This window comes from Suricata suricatta, chromosome 10 (assembly GCF_006229205.1).
Source record: "Suricata suricatta isolate VVHF042 chromosome 10, meerkat_22Aug2017_6uvM2_HiC, whole genome shotgun sequence".
Lineage (NCBI taxonomy): Eukaryota > Metazoa > Chordata > Mammalia > Carnivora > Herpestidae > Suricata > Suricata suricatta.
This window is the reverse complement of record NC_043709.1, coordinates 75,670,300-75,693,483: the sequence shown is the minus strand read 5'-3', so window position 1 is coordinate 75,693,483 and position 23,184 is coordinate 75,670,300. Positions and strand designations below refer to the sequence as shown.

Sequence of the window (23,184 nt, the reverse complement as noted above, 5' to 3'; positions counted from 1 at the left end):
CAGTAATAAAAACATGACACATCAGAATTTATGTGACACTGCTAAAAGAGTGTTCAGAGGAAACATTTTAAATACTTTTATAGTAAGTCACAATTTGGTGAGAATAGCTAGGGATTGTACTAGGGGATTTCAAAAACCTACTACTTACATAAATATTATATTTAATAAGCAAAAAATCACTAGCAACAAAATTATAATCCAAATTCAATGGAGTTTCTAGAAATCAAAGTATCTTTTAAACTCTTACAGTGTCAAAACAAAAATACGAGTCTGGACATTAGCAAGGCAAGTATTTATTAAGGGGAACTATTGTAATAGGGAGACACTCAAATCCTAAGCAAGAAACATCTCTGAGAAGCATGGACAAGCAAAACTTTTATATGCACAGACCAGGGAACAGGTGGCTGTTGAAAGAGGAAAGAATACACTAAAATTGCAAGGAGGTCAGTTAAGCGTCTAACTTCAGCTCAGGTCATGATCTCATGGTTGTGAGTTCAAGCTCTGCGTCGGGCTCTGTGCTGACAGCTCAGAGCCTGGAGCCTGCTTCCGTTTCTGTGTCTCCCTCTCTCTCTAACCCTTCCCTAATGACACTGTCTTTCAAAAATAAATAAACACTTTTTAAAAATTACAAGGAGGGTGGTTCTCGAATTTAATGAACTGTGTCAAATATGCAAAAGCAAGAAGATCAAGGTAAGAAATTTTAGTTGGTGGTTAGGCACTTGGGATGGAGTTTGTGTCTGAATTGGAGCAAACAATTACAGTGCAGAAAGTTTGCATAAAGGTCAGAGTCTAGCTGTCCTTTAGCAAATTAAAGTTATGTCAAGCATTAAGTTTGACCAGTTTTGTCACTGGCTATCAGTGTCTGTTTAAATGATTTTGTTTTTAAGTGGATATAAGTCACATATATATCAGATACAAACATATCTTAGACTATAGCTCTGTATATATTCCAAAGTAGGTCTGATCCATAGGTGAATAAATTACAAAAAAGCTAGAAAATTTCACATTAACTAATAAGAAAGAATGAAAACAAATAAAATAAGTATCCAAATGAAATTAAAGATCAGCAAAATAAATCTAAGAAAATATTAAAAATATAAAAGTAGAAACTACTTAACTGTAAAATAAAGAACTGGTAGAATTAACCCATGAGCTGGTTGCTTAAAAAAAGAAAAAAGAAAAACTTAAGTATGTTAATTTAAAAAACCCCACAAATATACATGATGCAATAATTTGGGAATTCTATGTACAATGGGTTTGTTTTTAAGAAACTATAATATACCAGGGTGACTGGGTGGCTCAATTAAGGATCTGACTTTTTTGGCTCAGGTCATCATCTCATGGTTCATGAGATTGAGCCCCACATGGGGCTCTGCACTGACAGCATGGAGCCTGCTTGGGATTCTCCTCTCCCTTTCTGCCCCTCCCCTGCTTACTCGTGCTTGCCCTCTCTCTCATTCTTTCTTAAAATAAATAAACTTAAAAAAAAAAAAAGGAGAAAGAAACCATAACATACCAAACGGATCTCAAAAGAAACTGAAAGTCTAAACAAATTAACTACCTAAAAAGTATAAATAGCTATCCCACACACAAAAAAAGCACTTTTTATAGGCTGTTATACTGCAAGCTTACAGGACAGATGAACCTAAAATTATTTAAGCTATTCCAGCACACAGAGAAAGAAGGAATCTTTCAAGTTCTTTATATAAAGCAAGAATCATTTATATACTAAATCTGACAAAGACTATAAGGAAAGGAAATGCCCATTAATTTCGCTGAGTGATGAAATAATACTAAATAAAATATTAGGACATGGAATTCTATAGTATCTTAAAAGAATAACATGACAAAATGGGGTTTATTTCAGGAAAGCAAAGGTGATTAAATATTAGTACATATATTTTATGAATAGATACAAACAAAATCAGCTCCACAGACTTTTAAACAGAATTTGATAAAAACTTAAAATCTACTTTTGAATCAAAATGTGTGTAAAAGAATAAGAACAGAATATACTTCCTTTACATAAATCTATTTTAACTCCCAAGCTAGCTTCTGTTATAGGAAAATATTAGAAGCACTCCCATTTACAGAAAGTTAAAAAAAAAATGATTACTATTTCCACTAACATTTTCCTAGCTAGTACAATTATCTTTATAATTTGGGGAAAAATTAGAAGTTAAAAAATATTGGAAATAAGTATGCTGCTCCCATTCAACATTGTTGACAAGCCAATTAGGCAAGAAAATAAGATAAAAGGCATCTAGATTAAAAAAGAAGTAAAACTATTTCTATTTGTAGATGACATAATTTTATATGCAGAAAGTCCTAAAGAATCTATAAGTCCAGTAGGGCTAATAAATGAGTTTAGCAATGTTTCAGAGATATAGGATCAATGTAGAAAAATAGTTGTATTTTATTCATTCGTAATAACAATCCAAAACTGAAGAAAATAATTCAATTTACAATAGTGTTAAAAAGAACAAAATATTTAAAATAAATGTAACAAAAGAAGTGAATGGCTTATAGTGAAAAAACAAAATGTCATTGAAAGAAATTAAAGAAGACTGGAAATTGAACAAGCACTTATATTCATAGACTGGAATACCTAATACTGTTAAAATGACACTATTCCTCCACAGTAACCTACCGATTCAATACAATGCTGGTCAAAACTTCAATTGCCTTTTTGCAGAAATGGAGAAGCTGGTCCTAAAGTTCATATAGAATTGCATGGGGCCTTATAGAGCTAAAACAATCTTGAAAAAGAAGCACAATATTCCAATTAAAAATAAATAAGATAGGGGCACCTGGGTGGCTCAGAGAGTTAAGTGTCTGACTTCAGCTAGCTCATCATCTCATGGTTCATGAGTTCGAGACACACATAGGGCTCTGAGCTGTCAGCTTGCTTCAGATTCTGTGTCTCCCTCTCTCTCTGCCCCTCCACTGCTCACACTCTTGTCTCTGTCTCTCTCTCAATTTTATGTTTTAAGTAATCTCTACACCCAACATGGGGCTCAAACTCACAACCGGAGATCAAGAGTTGCATGCTCTACCAACTGAGCTAGCCAGGTGTTCCAACCTTTTTCAATTTTGAATCATAAAAATCATATCTATGTTTAAAATAATAAACTAAAGAGAATTTCTGTAAAAAGAATTAATTACTCTCAAAAAAATTGTTTTTACCATTCATTCATTTTTGAGAGAGTGAGTGGTGGAGGGGCAGGATGGGAGAGGCGGGGGAGACACAGAATCCAAAGCAGGCCTCAGGTTCCAAGCTGTCAGCACAGAGCCCTATATGGGGCTAGAACCCACCAACCATGAGATCATGACCTGAGCTGAACTTGGACACTTAACAGATTGAGCCACCCAGGCACCCCAATAAGTAATTAATCTTAACCTCATATTTATGAGCTGTGTGTAAACAAAATTACTTCTTTGTTTTTCCCTTAAAATGGCCAAACTTTTTTGAATATTTGATAACCCACCACTAGTTGACTACTCTTTGAGCAGTTCTGTCCTAGAACATTAAACATTAAGTTCCCCAAAAGGCTACCACAGTTGGACTCAGTATCTGCATCTCTACTGCCTTAGGACGAAGTATTATATCCTTATGCCAGAAATTAAATGGAATCTTACTTAGAGAAATTTAGTTCTTAATTCAATTCAGTAAATATTTGTTGAAAACTTACTATGTAATGTAACTTGTTATGGAGAGATGAATGTGTCCTGGCTACCATTCTTAAGAAGCCCACAACCATGCTAAAATACCAAACTATACTTAGCCATATAAAATATGTTCCAAAGACCCTAGCAACACCATGGCAACTGGTTAAAATAACGTTTTTATAACACTTCTGGGCCTAAGTTTACATCTGAGAAGGTATACATAAAATTGTTATTAGCAATTACATCTTTTGGGTGGGATTAGTAGGAAGGAGAGTAGGACTTGTACGTTTTTAAATATTTAGAAAATGAAGATGGTGGGATCATGAGTTTTAGGATTTTTGTTTTTCAAATACAAACATAGGAACAAACCGGGAGTTTTAAAAAAACACATAAAAGGAGTACCTGGGTGGCTCAGTCAGTTAAACGTCCAACTCTTGATTTTGGCTCAGGTTATGATCCCACAGTTTGTGGGTTCGAGCCCCACATTGGGCTTTCTGCTGTCAGTGCAGAGCCTGCTTTGGATCCTCTGTCTTCCTTGCTCTCTGCCCCTCCCCCACTTGTGTGTGCTCTCTCTCCCTCTCTCAGAAATAAATAAATATTAAAAAAACTAAAAATATTTTTTCCCATAATCAAAACAAATTCTCATATACTGCTTTTCCAACTAATTTCACTTAACAGTGTCAAAACTTGGCACTGTTTTCCCTGACCCTTGTTAAATTTAGAATAAGTTTGTCTTAAGAAGAATATATAATATTTCAAAGGATGAGATCGTCAACCAACATGTGAAACCTAGAAACTGAATTTAATGCTTACTTAAATAAGGGAAGGCTGTGCTGATCAGACACAGTCTCACTGAGTAAAGCAAATACAGGTTTTATGGGAAATTTGGGGGAAGTATTGGTTACTGAGGAAGGAGTAGTTGAAAGTCAGCCTTAGAAATATGGGTTATAGAAGCATGTTTCCTGTTCCTGAGGTGTGTTTACTGGAGTAAGTTGTCGCCGATCAATTAAATAGTTTTAAAACCATCTTTGGTGTTTGTTACCATGACTATAATAATATCAGTCTTTTCCTAGGTTCCTGGGGATATTTTTTAATTCTTAAAAAATAAGTTATGTCTCTTTTTGCCTGCCCTGGATTTAAAAACTAGAGGTATCTTGCACTGATAGGAAACAACTTGTTATTAATAACAATAATAACCATAATGTGTTATTAAGAGGTCTTAATATAGTGTATTCATTTCCTATTGCCACTGTAACAGGTTACACAAATTTAGTGGTTTGAACAACAAGAATTTATTGTTTATCGTTCAGTAGGTTAGAAACCTGACACAGGCCTCACAAGACTAAAACTAAGGTGTTGGAAAGGCTGTATTCCTTCTGGAGTCTCAGGGGACAGTGCTGTTTCTTTCCAGCTTCTAGGGGTTGCCTACATTCCTTGCCGCACTGCCCGCTTCCTCCTCCTTCAAAACCAGCAACATAGCTTTCCTCTGCCTCTGCTTTTGTTGTCACATATTTCTCTGATCCTTCCTTATACCTCTCTCTTTCCCTTATTGGGACTTTTATGATCACATTGGGTCCAACTGGATAATCCAGGACATCCTCCCCAAATCTTGGTGATGGGGAGGTCCAAGACTGGTATGGTAGCTCAACACCACCATCAAGTGACCCCTCTGTCTTGCTGTGTGCCATACTTGGCAGTGACCAGTAAGACTCCAGCATCATGCATGTGTCCCAGGCAAGAAGAATGAAGTGGAAGAGGCAGTACCGGAAATAGTAGTCGGTTTACATTTTATTTGCCTGAACTGAGTCACAGGGCCACCTCTAATGGCAAGGACATCTGAGAAGGCAAGTTAGCTTTCCTACATCTCTAAAAAGGGAAGGAAAATGGAGAACCATGTTGGAACAAGTAATAGATGTGCTAACCCACAGAATGACTGCAAGAACTAGATGAACTTAACAAAGAACTTTGTCCAGTTACTGAAGAGCAGGGACCAGGTGCTAGAATTTTAGTGGACAACTTGCTACATGTGTTATGTAATACTTGGTGACAGGTAGGTGTGGCTCCCACTCTCCTCCACTCCTCAGGGCAGAGTCACAAGATATGAGGGCAAACCTGGTGCAGAAAGCTTCACCTTATGACAGCCACCCTGTCTGTACCTTACCTGTGTGTAATCCCTGCTTGTTGCAGTGTCCTCAGCAGTCAATGCCAAGCCACATGCCTCCCAGTGCAGCTGCAACTCATTAGTGAGAGATTTCGCAATGAATGCGCCTCTAAGCCAGGTGCACCCTGACCTGCTAACATTCCACGTTTATCTTACTTCGCTACATTCCGGAGAGCAGAGTGGCAAGAAGGCAAATCTAAGGTCATATCCCCAGGGTCCCTTCATCTGATGTAGGAGCTCAGACCAGCTGAAAACCCTTTTCTTGCAGGAACCAGGTACCTAAAAAATATTAGCCCTTTCTTTCTCTTGAAATCAAAATCAGTTGAGGGGCACCTGGGTGGCTCAGTTGGTTAAACCTCCAACCTTCCCTCAGGTCAGATCTCACGTTCATGGGTTCGAGCCCCGCGTCGGGCTCTGTGCTGACAGCTCAGAGCCTGGAGCCAGCTTCCAGTTCTGTGTCTCCTTCTCTCTCTGCCCCTCCCCCTCTCATGCTCTGTCTCTCTCTGTATCAAAAATAAATAAAACATTAAAAAAATTAAAAAAAAAGAAATCAGAATCAGTTGAAAGAGATACAGAATTAGACAAACTAAGGCCAAACTATCACCTTCATAAAGCTGACTGAAAGACATGGCCAAGTGGGCACTCTCACACTTTCCCCAGAGTTACCTAGTAGTCACTGGTGCAGTTGAACAACACAGGCTTCCCAATGGAATTAAGGCCCAGGAGAGGAAAGCTGACAGCTGTCCGCAAAACGCAGGACTAGAGCGGGTGGAGAAGGGCTGAGCTGTTTAGGCTCCCCAGCTTCCCTAGGAACAGTAAACGAGGGGTGGAGAGAGGCTCAGTGATTCTCAATTTTCCAGGAAGTTTGAGGTCATTGGGGAACAAATGAGTAGACAGGTTAGAGAACCATTTTGGTCTAATTTAAATACTAGTTTAAATGTGTATTGAAATACAAGGGGTGGAGATAACTCTTCTTCCCCTTAGCTAGGAAAGTTCATTTTGTGTTTGTGTGCGGGGCTCAAACTCATGAGCCGTGAGATCATGACCTGAGTGGAAATTGGATCCTCAATCAACTCACCTCGGTGCCCCTATTGTTTTTCTCTTTATTTAAACTTTATTTTGAGATAATGATAGATTCACATACAATTGTAAGAAATAATGCAGAGAGATCCCATGTAGGCTTTATCTGGCTTTCTCCAGTGGTAGCATTTTGTAAAATTATAGTACAGTAACACAACCAACATATTAACACTGATACCGTTCAGGTCCAGATTATTTCCATCAACACAAGGACCCTTCATTTTGCCTTTTTATAATCATGCTCATTTCTTGTCGCCCACACTCCAGAAAGGTTCAGGTTAATGTGTTTAATCTTTTCATAAATGGTAGATTCCTCTGGTGTATTTTCCTTCCTTTTAATACAAAGCAAATAAAGACACTTGCTTTCAATTTCTTTGTATCAGTAGGACTATCTTTAGGCACCGAAAACGTTTTGCTTCTAAGCTTTTGTGAACGCTCTTTTTGTTTGAGTCATAACACAGTTCTTTGGGGAAAGGTGTGGGTAGGAAAATAAGTTCATTCATAAAATATTCTTCAGACAGTCTTCACTGTAAATACTATGATCAATATAGATTTCATTTTTCCTTTGTTCCGTCTCGGAAGCAGATTTTATTTTTAAGATGGCTGTGACAATGAACTGTCTCCCTCCTGCTTAAGTTTTTCTTAAATGTTTTTATTTATTTTTGAGAGAGAGACACACACAGCATGAGCAGGGGAGGGTCAGAGAGAGAGGGAGACACAGAATCCAAAGCAGGCTCCAGGCTCTGAGCTGTCAGCACAGAGCCTGATGCAGGGCTCGAACCCACAAACTGTGAGATCATGACCTGAGCCAAAGTCAGATGCTTAACTGACTGAGCCACCCAGGCGCCCCTAAGTTTTCAATAACAAAATAATTAGTGTGCTTCTGATTGTATCAGAAACTAAAACACAATTGGAACTTTATTTGTTCTCTGAGGATCCATCATGACATACCTCAGTTTCTCAGGACATGTCTCTCACTTGGATTACATCAGAGAATTTCTGGCATCATCTCAGAAGACACCTAGAAATGCCTTCATTTCCCCTGTTTTACCACCCTCTCCCTCTAGTTCTCCCAGTTTTGAAGTCCCCTTCTGACCTTATGGGTTTTTTTCTTTCTTTCTTTTTTAAGTTTATTTATTTATTTTGAGAGGGAGAGACAGAGCATGTGAGCAAGGGAGGGAAAGAGAGAAAGGGAGAGAGAGAGGGAGAGAAAAATCCCAAGCAGGCTTCATGCTGCCAGCAGAGAGCCCAATGTGGGTCTCGAACTCATGAACTGTGAGATCATGACCTAAGCCAAAATCAAAAGTCAGATGCTGAACTGACTGAGCCACCGAGGTGCCCCTGGCCTCACTTTCACTTTTTGGGGGTCCTACCACCCATCATTATTTGCAGGCTTCTCGACCCTCTCACATTCTTACTCTCCTGTTCCAGCTATACTGTAAACCCCAAACAACAGTCTATCTTCTTCATTCCTCTTAGGAGGCAACTTGGCAAAGAAGATACCATATTAGGTTTTACATGTGACAAATGTAGATTCAGATCTTAATTCTGCTCTTTTATCTGCAGCAGACATTTGTTAATTTTTGCTCACCATTATCCAACTTCTTTTTCTTTTGGCAACAGAATCACAATTCTCCTTTAGTGAATTATCTGTCCAACGGTCCAGGCTTGGAGGCAGCTCCCCTAAACAGATGAGCCTTGTGAGGACAGTTTCTCTCTCGCTGGAACTGGACCCTGGAATGAGTGATCCAAAGACATTAAGTGATTCACGTAGGTAGCTATTTGTTTCTACTACCAAGACCTGTGAAAACATTTTGTCCTTTACATACTGGTTCATTAGCCTCCCCTTTGTTTTGATAGCTTGCACATATCCTTTCAGTGAAATTCCTTTTATCTTCTATTAGCCAGAGCAATTTTCTGTTGTTTGCAACCACAAAACCCTAATGAACTAGCTGTGGAAGATTATATTAGTGACTTAAATTCTGTATAATCAAGACAAATTACATATACATACATGGATGTCATGAGCATTAAATGTGAAAACAAGCCTAATGGTTCTGGCCTGTAAGAGCCACAGTAAGTCCATGACCTCTAAATTCAGGTGAACCTCCACCAGAGTTTGGTAGTCTTCTTATTTGTTCTGGGCCACCTGCTTCTCCAAAATTCCCTCAGCAGATTTTACAGACATTTATAATTTTCTTCAGGATGTCCATTTAGCCTCCCCCTCAATCTCAACAGCCTGTCTTAAGCATAACAGGAGAATGTCAAGGAGACAGAGGTACTAGGTTTGCAGAATCTTGGAAGGTTTTATTGATCTTGTGATTTATGCTAGTGTTGTGTTGTTTTAAACCCAGCTCATAAGAATAAACTTTTGAAAAAACATATATAATCAAAGCCATCCCACATCGACAACGTTGATGACAATGGTAAGAGGCTCCTTCCTATTGCATGCATCCTATAGTAAGTGTTTGTAATACTTGAAGTAATTCAGTGGTTCCTTTGAGCAGATTGATGGAGTGAGGCTGTAGTCTGCTCTGCTGCCTAACCTCTTCCTCTTAATTTGACAATATTGGACTTGAACTTTGTATCTGGTACCTTACCATCTTACTGTGGGCTTCTGGTATGTGTGGAAGTCAGTACTATTCAGTCTCTGTACAATTGTCAGGATCACAGTGCTTCTGGTTTGTTCAGGACTAGAGACGCTATTTGAAACTTTTTGTGCCTTCTTCCCAGCTACACATCAGAACATCAAGATTATATGCAGCTCTAAATAATTAATGTAGTAGGGGGTGCAAATTATGTCTTTTTAAGTTGATGCATACTTAACATAGTGTTATATTAGTTTCAGGTGTACAATATAATGATTCATCGATTCTGTACGTTTCTCAGTGCTCAAGATAAGTATACTCTTAATCCCCTTATTAATATTTTATATTTCACCTGTGAATTATATCTTGGTCACAGGAGTCTAAAGCATTCTCAAAATAACAAAAGTGCAAGCATATCAGTATAAAACAACATGAGCCTTAAGTTTATGCAAGCTCAATAAGTTAAAAAAATAGCACTATGAGATGAATCATGACTAACTTGCAAAGGTAGTTTCAGAGTATCTGAACCAAACCTTGTATTTTCTCATTAATTTCTAGAAAAAGATTTTTTGGGTATATTTTCCCCTTTCTTTCCCTCCCCCCTCACTTTCCCTTACTCTTCCCTTTTCTTCCTTCTTTCCTTCTTCTCTGCCTTTTCACCATAAATAAACTAGGACTAGAATTAAGTTTATTGGACATGGCATTTTCTCAGTACATATGTTTCAAATATTCTATTTATTTGTTTGTTTGTTTGTTTATTTTCCCACTTGAGAGAGAGCATGCATGCACTAGTAGGGGAGAGGGGCAGAGGGAGAGAAAGAGAGACAGACAGACAGACAGAGAGATAGAAAATCTCATGCTCAGCATGGAGCCAAACATGGGGCTTGAACGCACGACACTGGGATCATGACCTGAGATGAAATTAAGTCAGACGCTCCACAGACTGAGCCACCCAGGCACCCCATCAAATTTTTTCTATTTAAAATTTCATTTTATTTTACAACTCCTTCCCCCTACAACTACTAAAGTTTTTCAATGTTTTGATATTTTTCCCTGGATGAAACATGATTTTTCTTCTTCTTTTTATTTTTTTATATGTTTATTTATTTTTGAAAGAGAGAAAGAGCACGAGCGGAGAGGTTAGAGAGAGAGGGAGACAGAGAATCCCAAGCAGGCTCCACACTGTTAGTGCAGAGCCTGATGTGGGGCTTGAACTGAGGAACTGAGAGATCATGACCTGAGCCAAACTCAAGAGTTGGACGCTTAATGGACTGAGCCACTCAAGTGCTCTGAAACATGAGTTTTTCTTATGATCCCTGATCAGTTTTATACCTTAGAATAGCAGTAGCACTTGCTGGCTGGTTTCTGGCAGTCTCTTTGACTAGATGGGCTTGGGGTACAGAGATGGTTTCATTAGTCTTAGAATGAGGCTCTGGAGGCTCCAAGATATGGAGAAATTCTGGGTACTCAGTCTCAATGCCAGTGATTTCACTGGCAAAAATAAGGTTTGTGGCTTGAATAAAAGGAAACACCTATGCATCTGATGTCTAGTTTTGTCCCTGAGAGGAGCACATACCATCGTGGAAAGGTTAAATGTTTCTGATCCTGTAGGCATATGAACAGCAGGCTGCTGCCTGGTACTGTGTGACCGGGCATCATGACGTTATTGAGCCTGATGAACTCTTGCTCACAACACATTTATATGGTGGAAGTGTGAGGATGTGAGGACAGCAGGAGCAGCTGCATTAACAACAGCTGCAGGTTGTGGACCCAGCATCCGTGCTGACCACACACAACACACAACACAGAACGTGGACTTGTGACAATAGTTTGGGAGAAGTTTAGGTTTGAACCCCTGAGCATTCCAGGGAGAAGCTGGTCTTCGCTGGACAATTTCTCCAGGAGGACAAGATGTAGCAAGGTTCTGGGAGTAGCAATGGCTTGGTGGATAAATTGGTGGCTTCTTCTAGGAAGAGAGAGAAATCTTTTGCTGGGATCACACTCCATCATGCCTTTGCACTAAAGGTTGTGCCAAATGGATAAAATTCTTTTTGGAGATAAAGTCTTCTTTAGAATACTTTTTCGGGCACCTGGGTGGTTTAGTCTGTTGAGTGTCTGACTTTTGCTCGTCATGATCTTATAGTTTATGAGTTCGAGTTCCACATCAGGCTTGCTGCTGTCAGCAGGGAGCCAGGTTTGGATCGTCTGTCCCTTTCTCTCTGTGCCCCTCCACCACTTACACACTTTCTCTCTTTCTAGAAAAAAAAGTATATGTATATATATATGAGAATACTTTTTTTAGGGTTTCCCCTCCCAATTACAAAGTTCTCAGAAGTAACTGATCTCCTCAAACTGAGCCAACACATCTATCTACTGAGAAACCTGTGGGGCTTTCACACTCTTTTTCTTTAAATTTTTGTAATGTTTGCTTATTATTGAGACAGAAAAACAGAGCATGAGTGTGGGAGGGGCAGAGAGAGAGACACACACAGAATCCAAAGACAGCTCAGAGCCTGACACGGGGCTCAAACCCACAAACTGTGAGATCACGACCTGAGCTGAAGTCAGATGCTTAACTGACTGAGCCACCCAGGCACCCTGGAGCTTTCACACTCTTAAGCAAGAAGTTTATTATAATGGTGTGGAGTTCAAGAAAGAGAAGGAATCTGGAGGTTTAGATTTGGCAGTTAGCTGCATAGAGACTGTAGTGAAAGCCACTGGAATAGAAAAAATACATGGAGAGTAGGATAATAAGAAAAAGAGGTGAGGGTTGAATTGTAGAGAACACCAGTATTTACAGAGAGGTAAAGCAAAAGGTCAGCAATGGAAGTAAGAAATAGTCAAGAAAGGGTTAGAACAAAAGCTAGGGAGGAATGGTGTCACAGCAGCCAATGGAAAAGAAATTCATGGAAAACAAATGATGCAGAGATTAAATAAGAACTGAGAAAGTGTTGGAATTTACATTTTTTAAATGTTTTTTAAATGTTGTTTATTTTTGAGAGAGAGAGAGTGAGAGAGAGAGAGAGAGAGAGAGAGAGAGAGAGCAGGGAAGGAGCAGAGGGAGAGAGAGAGAATCTGAGGTAGGTTCCAGGCTCTGAGCTGTCAGCCCAGGGCCTAATGTGGAGAAGTTGGGGTACAGGTCAGATTTCTGTGGGCCATGTGAGGAAGTGTGTCTGTGGACTTCTCTTTCAGGAATTCAGCCATGGAGACAGAGTGGTAACTAGAATTGATCAAGGAAGAGCAGTTTAGAAAGGACTTTGTTTTTTCTTTTTTCCCAAGAAGGTATACAAGTGAAGTTTCAGAATATAGTGTCAGAGTGTCTAGAACCAAGATAGGGGAAGAGCTAGTAAGGAGAAAATAGTTTAAGTTGAAAGAGCCCAAGAGTGATGGGAGCCAGAGAAGATAATAAAGGGTACAAATGAAGGGAGGTAGCAAGACTCCAGGATGCCCCTCCCCCCAATGAGCCCTGTGCCCCTGTATTTACACCCTTGTGTCACCTTCTCCCATGTAGACCAGGGATGGTCTTTTGTGACCTACTGGATACAACAAAAGTAATGCTATGTCACTTCTCAGATGAGGTTATAAAAGACACTGCAGCTTTCATCTTGGCGCCTTCTCTCTCTCCCTCGTCATTTGTCACAGGGGAGGCCAGCTGCCATTTCATAAGCAATCCTTTGAAGAGGGCACACATGGTGAGGAAGCGAGGCTTCTTGCTGACAACCAAGTGACTGGCTTGGGAGGGGATGCTCCAGCTCGGTTAAGCCTTCATATGGCCACAGCCCTGGCTGACAGTTTGGCTGCATCCTCATGGGATATTCTGAGGCAGCAACACTCAGCTACGCTGTTCCCAGATTCCTCACCATTTGAAATGGTGTGAGAGAGTAAGTGTTTATTGTCTTAAGCTGCTAAGTCCCCGTAATTTACTATGCAGTGTAGGGGAGGAAAAAGTTTTCCTCAACCTTGTTAAGGTCCCTGGCTGGGTCTGAAGATTAATCCGACAAAGACAGATTAACAAGAGAAAAGCATATATATTTAGTACGTGTTATGTGACACAGGAGTCTTCATAAGGAAATGAAGACCCAGAGAAACAGACCTCAGTGTTTAATGCTAGGTTTGCTGAAGAGTGGATTGTTGTGGAGGGGTGGAATAGACAAAGGAGTATGAGGTAACTATAGTAGCATACTCAGTAAGGCCTGTTTGTTTGGATTCTTCTTAGTGTCCTTTTGTCTTTGGAGATAAAGATGCTCCTTCCCACGACATTTAGGGAAGGCGCCTCTCACATGAGGGCTTTGTGACCTGTTTGAAGGCAGACGGGTAGGAAGAAGGTCAAAGTGATCTTGCTTCTGCTTGTTTTCTCAAACTCCTTTAGTTTAAAACACTCAGTGATCATATTTTGGGATAGTGTGTTCTGAACCCCATCAGCATAAGTAGATACATAATGTAGCAGGGATTGGCTTTGCATAGGAGGATGTTTTCTGCTTTCTCCGAGAAGTTACCAGATCTGGTCAGTTTTACAAGTTCTTATTCTTTTTTCTTTTTTTTTTTAATGTTTTTTAAAATTTATTTTTGAGACAGAGAGAGACATAGTGTGAGCAGGGAAGGGTCAGAGAGAGAGGGAGACACAGAATCTGAAGTAGGCTCCAGGCTCTGAGCTGTCAGCACAGAGCCTGATGTGGGGTTCGAACCCATGAACCGTGAGATCATGACCTGAGCTGAAGTTGGACACTTAACCGACTGAGCCACCCAGGCACCCCTACAAGTTCTTATTCTTTAAGCTTATCTTTTATTGCTTACACTTGGTATCTTAAAATATTTCACATTCTAACTTACAACCAGACTTTAGCCGTTTTTATTGCTCAAAAAACCCCACTTTGGAATCTCCTACTTTTTGTAACATCCCACTGGAATTTGTCATACTACCTCTTAGCTAGTATCCATCTAATGATTCATTTGAAAAATGTTTAAATTTTAGAGACTGTTATAATGTTATAATGTTTTAAACTTTAGAGAAAGCAGTGTTGCTTTTTAAAACAGTAGAGTGACAGATGAGCTATTTGCTAGTTTATCCAAATTATCCAACAATAAGGCTTTACTGAGCAAAGCAATATGGGTGTTAGCATAAAAGCATGAACAAATACCCAAATAGTATACTTGAGAAGTTAATAATCCAGGCAGAAAAAAAAAGATACATACAGAGAACCCTTGCATGCATGAAGAACAGTCTGAGAATGTATCAAGCCAAACTTGTGTTCAAAGCAAAAAATCATGTTTACATGCAGAATGTAGATAAGACAAATGATACCCTTGATCACAGACCAATGAGAAATTCTTGAGCAAATGGGCGTAACTGCCAAATGGGATCATATAAAAGAAGTATGAAGGAAAAATTAATTTTGAGGATATAACCCAGTGGAACTGAAGTTGATTCTTGAAGTTCTGCTTCAGGTCATCCAAGAGAGTTGTGCCCCCTTTTAATCATTAATGATAAGTATATGATTCATGTAGGGGCACCTGTGTGGCTGAATTGGTTAGGTGTCCAACTTCGACTCAGGTCATGATCTTGTGGTTCGTGGGTTTGAGCCCCACGTCAGGCTCTGTGCTGACAGCTCAGATTCTGTGTCTCCCTCTCTCTCTGCCCTCACTTGTGCCCGCTCTCTCTCAAAAATGAACATTAAAAATTTTTTTAAAGTATAAGATTCATGCATAAACAATTATTCTGTTGGTGGATGTGACTTATTACATTAATAAACTTGTAAATTTAAAGTCATTTACATTATTTGTCTTAGACATTTACTCTTGTATTCATTTTAGGAAGGATTTATATGCAAATCATTGTACAAAGTTTAATATGCCAAATATACCTCAAAGAAATGAAAGAGTGTTTTTTCCCCTTCAACCAGAGAGGTGCTTTTTGTTTGTTTGTTTTTGTTTTTATTGCTACCTATTCTCTTTAATGTTTTTTAATTTTTTTTATTTTTGAGAGAGAGAGAAAGAGAGAGACAGTGTGAGCAGGGAAGGGTCAGAGAGAGGGGGAGACACAGAATCCAAAGACAGTCTTCAGGCTTTGAGCTACCTGTCAGCACAGAGCCCCATGTGTGACTCAAACCCAGGAATGGTGAGATCATGACCTGAACTGAAATCGGATGCTTAACCGACTGAGCCACCCAGGTGCTCTGCTATCTATTCTCTTTTGTTGTAATTTGGGTTTCACTAGTTTGGAGAAGGATGGACCACAGTGAGAGTCTGGAGCTTGGCCAGACAAAGGTGGCAAACTAACCTGCCCTCCTGTCAGTACAGAGAAGGGTCTAACCAGGAGGACAAGACAGAGTTTTCATGGTTTCCCATTAATACTCTATAGGAAAAATTATAGTACTTGGAAATGGAAGACCTTGATTTGAATTCTGATTTTACTATTTCATAGCTGTGTGATACTCAGCAAGATATTTACCTCTCTGAGTCTCGGTGTCTCCTCCACAACGTAGAGCTAAAAAACCCTGCTGTTATTACATTCTATTTTTTTTCTTAGAGGTCAAATGAGCCCTGGATCAAATATATGTGAAGCTATTTTTTAAAGCTATAAACATATTATTTTTATTGTTTATACTATTATCATTTCTTCTTTTTTAAAAATTTTTAATGTTTTTTATTTAGTTTTGAGAGACAGAGAGAGACAGTGTGAACAGGGGAGGGTCAGAGAGAGAGGGAGATATAGAATTGAAGCAGGCTCCAGGCTCTGAGCTAGCTTCGAGCTAGCACAGAACCTGACGTGGGGCTTGAACCCACGAACCATGAGATCATGACCTGAGCTGAAGCCAGACTCTTAACCAACTGAGCCACCCAGGTGCCCATATTATCATTTCTTCTTACCTTGAATTTTTATGTTTTTGGCTAAAGCTCAATTGATCTTAAAGTCTTGAATGTAACTTGGGAAAGGCTAATAGCTAATGCTGAAAAAAAGAAAATCATGTCTTTTAAACAAAACTATTAACACATTTGAAATTAGTTTTTGAATCAAAAAATAATGTCTAAAACAAGTTTTTATCACTGGAAAATATTAAATATTTATTTCTTTGAGATTGCAAGGATTGTATTTAGCACCCTAGAACGAGATCTGTTTTCCCAACACTGGAAAGGTAACCTATTAGCATTTGCCATTGCAAATAGTTGTCACAAAAACAAAACAATGGAGATTTAATTTATGGATTATGTAAAAGGTTAGTCCCTTAGGATATTAAAACTTTTTTTCTAGTGATAAACATAACACATTCATTGTAGAAAATTTGGAAACTCCATATAAGTATAAAGAAGAGAATTATTATAACTCGTAACCACATTACTTAAAGATAGTTACTGTTAACATTTTTGCATAGTTTTTCCAATTCCCTTCTCCCTCTTTTCTGCTTCTTTTCCTCCTATTAAAATTTTTTTTTAGTGTTTATTTATTTTTGAGAGAGAGAGAGAGAGAGAGAAAGGGAGATCATGAGTGGGGGAAGGGCAGAGAGAGAGGGAGACACAGAATTGAAAGCAGGCTCCAGGCTCTGAGCTGTCAGCAGAGAATCCCAATCAGATTCTGTGCCTTCAGCACAGAGCCAGACATGGGGCTTGATCTCCTGAATGGTGAGATCATGACCTGAACTGAAACCAAACTTTGGTCACTCAATAGACAGAGTCACCCAGGCTCTCCTAAAAATCTTCTTAAAAAATATCTGAATTTGTTTCAAAGGTAAATATTTTTTTCTCCAAGTCTTTTCCTAAGAACCTAGGTTCACAACTTTGCATTACTCTGGACTCCCCCTGCCCTTTTTTTTCTTGTGGGAAGTCATCTGAATTGACTGAATCAAATCTGAATTCTATCATTGAATCCTAAGAACTCTTTCCTTTCTATCCTATTACCATAGGCCTAGGCCAGGCTCTTTTTTCCTCCACTCTAGATTATTGAAGTAAGTTTTCCTACTGGTCTCCTTCTTTCTAGTCCTTTTTTCTCTATAACTCATTTTATAGACCTTTTAAATGTATCATTACATTGCTCAAAAATAGTGACTGTTTCTATGTCCTATAGCAGAGGTTGCAAAATAGAGCTCCAAGGCTGGATATAGTCTGCAAATTCATGTTATTGCTCCACAGTGTTCTGAACATTGTGGTTGTTTTTAATTAGTTGGAATCCTTTAGGTGTGTCATTTCCTTCACTGATTTTACTCGCCTGGCCCCTCGGTTTCCAAGTACAGCTGAGCAGATTCTGGGTTGTATAACTCCAGGGGGCACTATGTACATAGCACCCCCTCCAGTTGTGCAGTTCACAACCTATATGGTCACAGCTCTGCCCTGTGGCCCGGCTTGAAGCCTCCCTGATGTTTGAAGCTCTATACTCTAGTCTATATAATATGGCAAAGAAAACTGTTGTCTAACCCTATCCACAGTAACATCCGATGAAGCCCATCCTGTACCAAAGCCTAGCAAAAGCTGACATTTCTACAAGTATGGTACTCTAAGACAAGTCTTAAAAAAACAGCAATATTCTAAAAGCCTTGAATTCTAAGATAAGCCGTAAAGTTATTTTTTGTTCAAAACACAGAAACGCTTTGTTTTTCTTTTTTATCAAAATGGACCCAAAAGCTATCTAATCAGAATTACTGACTACCATAGAACCAGCAGAGTTATCTTCTGACCTTGTGATTTTTTTATTCAAAGGCTTCGATTTTCTCAAATAGGTGAGTCAGTTCTGTACTCACTTGTTTCTTTTGCAAATTCAAGTTTAAACTCTAGTCAGTTCTTCAATTTGTGTCTGAGTTTTGCAAAATAAAGTTCATTTAATCCTAATTCTAAACTCTTTATAGTGTGGGTCCTATATCCGTACCGTTTCTTCTTTTGAGTAAATATTACACTTGAGACAAAGTAAGTACCCCCTTCACATAAACTTCACAATGCTTTGCTGCATTTCTCTTTCCCCCGGTCCTCCATTCCTCTTTTCCTCTTCTCTTAACTTATATTGCTTCTATTTAAGACCATTTCAATCCCACTGCCTTTACGAAGCATCTTTGGCCACCCTAGTTCCCATCTGTTTTTCTCAGAACCCTTTTGCCCATATTATCTACCTTATCATTTTTTTTGACACTGTGTGAACCTGTACGTATGCACATTTAAAAAAAATTACTTTTTATCTTTTTTCTTATAAAAGCAAAACTTGTTCAACTTAAAATACAGCAAATATAAAGGAGTAAAATGAAATGAAACACTTATCATAAACCAGTAAATATCAAAATGGGGAAAACCTAGTTGAACATTTGTATAATGTTGGGATGGAATGGGGATAGTCTGAGGCCAAAAATATAAACCTTGAATTTAGAAACAAACTTGCCTTTGTAAAAAGTGTTACCTTTCTCCCTGATACTTGTTCCATGGAGTAAAACATGAAGTTCCTTTTCTGTTAGGTGAGTTTTGACTTCAGGGGAGACTGATCTTGGACAGAGGGGAAAATGGGCAACCGTTCCCCACCTCGATTAATAGTAGCACCTGCATCTATAACTACTTTGTGCTGCTGTATAGACAGTGTAAAAACGTGTAGCATGTTCAATAGAAACTGTTAACATCACTAGAGCTTTTGGTTCTAGACAGAATTTGGATGGTTCTGGCAAGAAAATAATGGAAAATTTGTGATTTCTGGGAACGAAACTACTAAACGGCAGATGGGAGTTAATCACTATTCTTTTAGTCTTAGTGCTAATGAGAGCTATTGGACTAGTCATGAATACTTTTGATATCTGAAGAAGTCTACCTTATTTTCAAGGAGCTAAAAAAAAATAAAAGGAAAAAAAAAAGAAAAAGGAAAAAAGGAGTTTCTTTTCCCCTAAAGAAAATATAATAAAATCTCTAAGTAATGAGTAATAACAAATAAAACACCTTTAAACTACTGTGAGTCACCGGTCTGTGTTCCAATCTATTGAGTGGGTGAGGTCCAACTACAGCTTGGGAAGTTCCTTGACTCTATGATCTCTATGGATACTCTCTATGCCTCACCTCATATACCTTTTGAAGTTTTCATCCTTTATTATGAATAATTGATTTTTTTCCTCAAACTTACTTCTGTAGTAGATTGTATTTTATTTATGGACCTATAATATGTAACCTAAGTTAAAAAATGATGATTTTATTATGCATATACAAGAAAGCCTTGAGAAAGTCCCTTAGCTCTCCCTTAAAGATCCAGAAAGAGATGGCAACCTGGTTGGTTTGAGAGGGATGGTGAATGGCACAGTGTCATAGGGATTTGTGTTGAACTAGTTCTTTCAGAACAAGTCATTTTTCACATCAAAGGATGTATGTGGGAGAGTTTATTAAAAATATGAAGGCAGGCGCCTGGGTGGCTCAGTCACTAAGCATCTAACTTCAGCTTAGGTCATGATGAGTTCAGGTCCCACATTAGGTGATCTTCAGTCCCATTTCTGGTGACCATGAGCCCCCTTTCAGGTGAACACAAGCCCTGCTTCTCTTTCTCTCCTCTCTGCCCCTTGTCAGATTCTCTCTCTTTCTCTGTTCCTCATTCACTTGTACTCTCCCTCTAAAAAAAATTTAAAAAAATAAATTAAGGAGGCACTAATGTCAATCTAAGCCTCCTTTGGTGGCTCTCCCCCCTCCAAATGAATTATGTCAGTGACTTTTACCTGCTTTATATTTAATAACATATTTACTCTTCTCAACAACTTAGGAGGTATGTACTGCATATCTTCTTGTTTTGTGGTGAGGACATTGAGCTTTGGAGAGGAAAATTTATCTAAGAGCCCCTGAAGATGCAAGAGTTTTCCACGTGGCCCCTGTATGTCTACTTTGCCTGACTTGTTTCTCCCATTCTTCTTGCACAGGATCTTAGTCCCTGTCTGTCTCTCCCATCTATTTTGATAAATTCGAGTTGCCCAAATACTGCTAATCTGCAATAACAATTTCCTCCTCTTTCAAGACACTTTTCTGACCAGCTATTCCTCAGACTAGCTGAATTTTGGCTGATAGTCTCCTACTCAACACCAGCTAAAATTCTATGAAATTCTTTATCCTTCCTTTCTGAAGATAAACTGTTCTCTAGTTCCTTCAGGAGCCTTCTCCAGACCAACATTGAATAAAGTCTTAGGCTAATGGTGCTCTGACGGATTTTTTCCATATAATTTTCCCCAAAGCTACACAACTAGGAAATAGTGGAGCTGGGATTCAGACCGTGATCATTAACTGCTGTACTATACTGAGAATTCTCCATTTTAAAAGTTACTGGTTGAATTTGTTTGCAATCTGAAATGCGCTTTCTCATAGAAGTAATCTCCTGGTCTGAAGCCAGCTCTTGATATTATAACCACCCTGAGCTGGTATAAATGGAATAAACAAAGCAATAGTGAAAAAGAAGATTGGAATTGAGCGACTAAAGAAGCAGGTTTTGATAGAGTCACCATAAGGTTTATTGTCCAACTAGGGGACTTTGGAGAGTGAAAGAGTTGCTATTAATAATTACACTAGGAGAATGGGCATAAATGGGGACTATCCTGGACACACCAGCACATGTCTGCAATCTAGGTGTAGGTCACAGCTGAATCTTTGAGCAAGGCCTCTTAACCTGCTTGAGTCCCAATTTCTTCACTTTAAGTAGGATTGTTGACACATAACTCAAGAGGGCAGTAGTGAGAATGAATGAAATAAGAGTATAATGCATGCTTGAATTTGTAAAGTACCATATAAATATAACCTTTTAATAATGGTAATTACTAGAATTACTGACCTGGACCATCACACACAGTATGTGATGGTAATTTCAGGTGTATGACATAATGATTTGATATTTATATACATTGCAAAATGATCACCACAAGAAGCCTAGTGCACATCATCCACTGTATATTAAATGTTATTTGTATTGCTTTTCTCTTTGATATTCTCCCTGTCTAGATAGTCTCTTCATGGACTTTAGTAAGAGGCAGAGAAAGCAAACCAAGCAGGAAGAGGCCATAGGTATCCATTCCCTAGCAGGGCACACAAACTACCTAGCGAATAAGTTCTGCTTCATTTCAGGAAAAACAAACCAAGACAAAACAAAACAGAAAAACCAGCCTGTTTTTATTAAAGTATAATATGAATCAATTTGTTGATTCAAATGTCAAATTTATAAACACAAACCCAAGTCATGAATACAGCTAGAGAAAAGTTCATGGATATTCAATACCCATGGAGTTCTTGAGCCCAAGTTTATTTTTTATTTATGGTCTAAAGTCTGTACTCAGGTATTCTTACTCTTAATCTATGATTACATCTCCCCCAGATCATCTTCCTCCAAGGTGGCACTGATTAGCCCAATATGCTTAGTGATGATTTCCTTCATTTCTCATTATAATATGATCCTCAAGTGGAGGCTCGTCTCTTTGGTAACCAGTGAATGCCTGGGGAGTCCTGCTTTGTGGAGCCCTTCTTTGCTTGCCTCCTGGGCCAGCTTCCGATGTGTTCTTGCCTTACTTGGTAAGTAAGAGCTGGCGGTCTCAAGTCTGAAGCACAATTTGATCTTCATTCTCTTATCTCTTACCTGAGAACCAGCCATTCCACTTAATTCTTCTTTATTGCTAACCAGGGCGATTTTCCCACAGAACTGAAAATCCTCCAAATACCCATATCTGTATGACTTTGTTTTCCATTTTCCAAGACTTTTAACCAAATATAATTGTTATTTATAATTCTATATAAATTCTATATGTGTTTCTTAATTCTGATTTATTCATACATTCAACAAATGTTTATCAAGCACCTAGTATATGACTGGCATTGGTTTAGGTGTAGGGATAATACAGTGTGAAGATGAAGTTTTTGTTTGCCTTTAATTGGGGAACACAAAAACAAACAAATAGATAATATATCAAATAGTAATAGGTGCTATGGAGAAAAATAAGAGCAAGGTGAGTTAGGCTATCTTAGGGGTGGGTGGCAGAAATACAAATTAGTTTATAGGGTGATCAGAGAAAGCTCTATGAAGGTAACATCTAAATAGAGACCTTAAGGATGTAAGAAAGGAAGTCATATGGTTATGTGATGAAAGAGTCTTCCAAACCGAAAAAGAAGTAAGTGTCAAGGTCCTGAGGTAGAAGCATGCTTGTATTCAGGAAACAGAAAAGAAGCCAGTGTGGCTGGAGCTGAGGTACCAATGGGAAGAAGAAAAGGAGATGAAGTAGGGAGGCTAAGGCTGGGTGTTGGTTGTAAAATCATGAGTGAGATAGGATGTCATTGAGGTCTTGAGCCAAAATGTGACATGATCTCATGTACATTTTTTTAACAGCATGAAGAAAAACTACAAAGAAATGTAGTATGAAATCATGACCTCAGCTGAAGCTGGATATTTAACTGACTGAGCCACCCAGGTGCCCCTCCTTTTATTTATTTTGAAACACGTTTTAAATTAGAGAAAAGTTACAAGAATACTATCAAGAGTTCTGGAACTCCTTTCATCCAGATCAATGTTTAAAGCCTTGCTTTCAAAGAATTGAAACGTTTTGCCAGATTTGATTTTTTTTTCTCCCTTTGAAACTGTTACAGAGACCATGACCTATGCACCTAAGGAATTTAGCATTCATCCTTAAGAAAAAGGTATTATCTTACAAAACCACGGTATAATGACCAAATTCAGGAATTTTGACATCAATACACTGATATTATTAATACACAACCCAT

At 38.6% G+C, this 23,184-nt stretch overlaps 1 long non-coding RNA gene across 3 annotated transcripts in view; it reads left to right on the top strand.

The window, feature by feature from the left end:
* The window catches only part of LOC115305600, a 159,787-nt gene that overhangs the window by 18,303 nt on the left and 118,300 nt on the right, over positions 1-23,184 (top strand). For 2 of the 3 annotated variants that reach the window (XR_003914876.1, XR_003914875.1), the window contains exon 3: positions 8,534-8,680. The exons of the other annotated variant lie outside the window; for it this stretch is intronic. This is a non-coding gene — a long non-coding RNA (uncharacterized LOC115305600). The remainder of the gene's footprint in view (positions 1-8,533; positions 8,681-23,184) is intronic. 3 annotated transcript variants of the gene reach the window in all.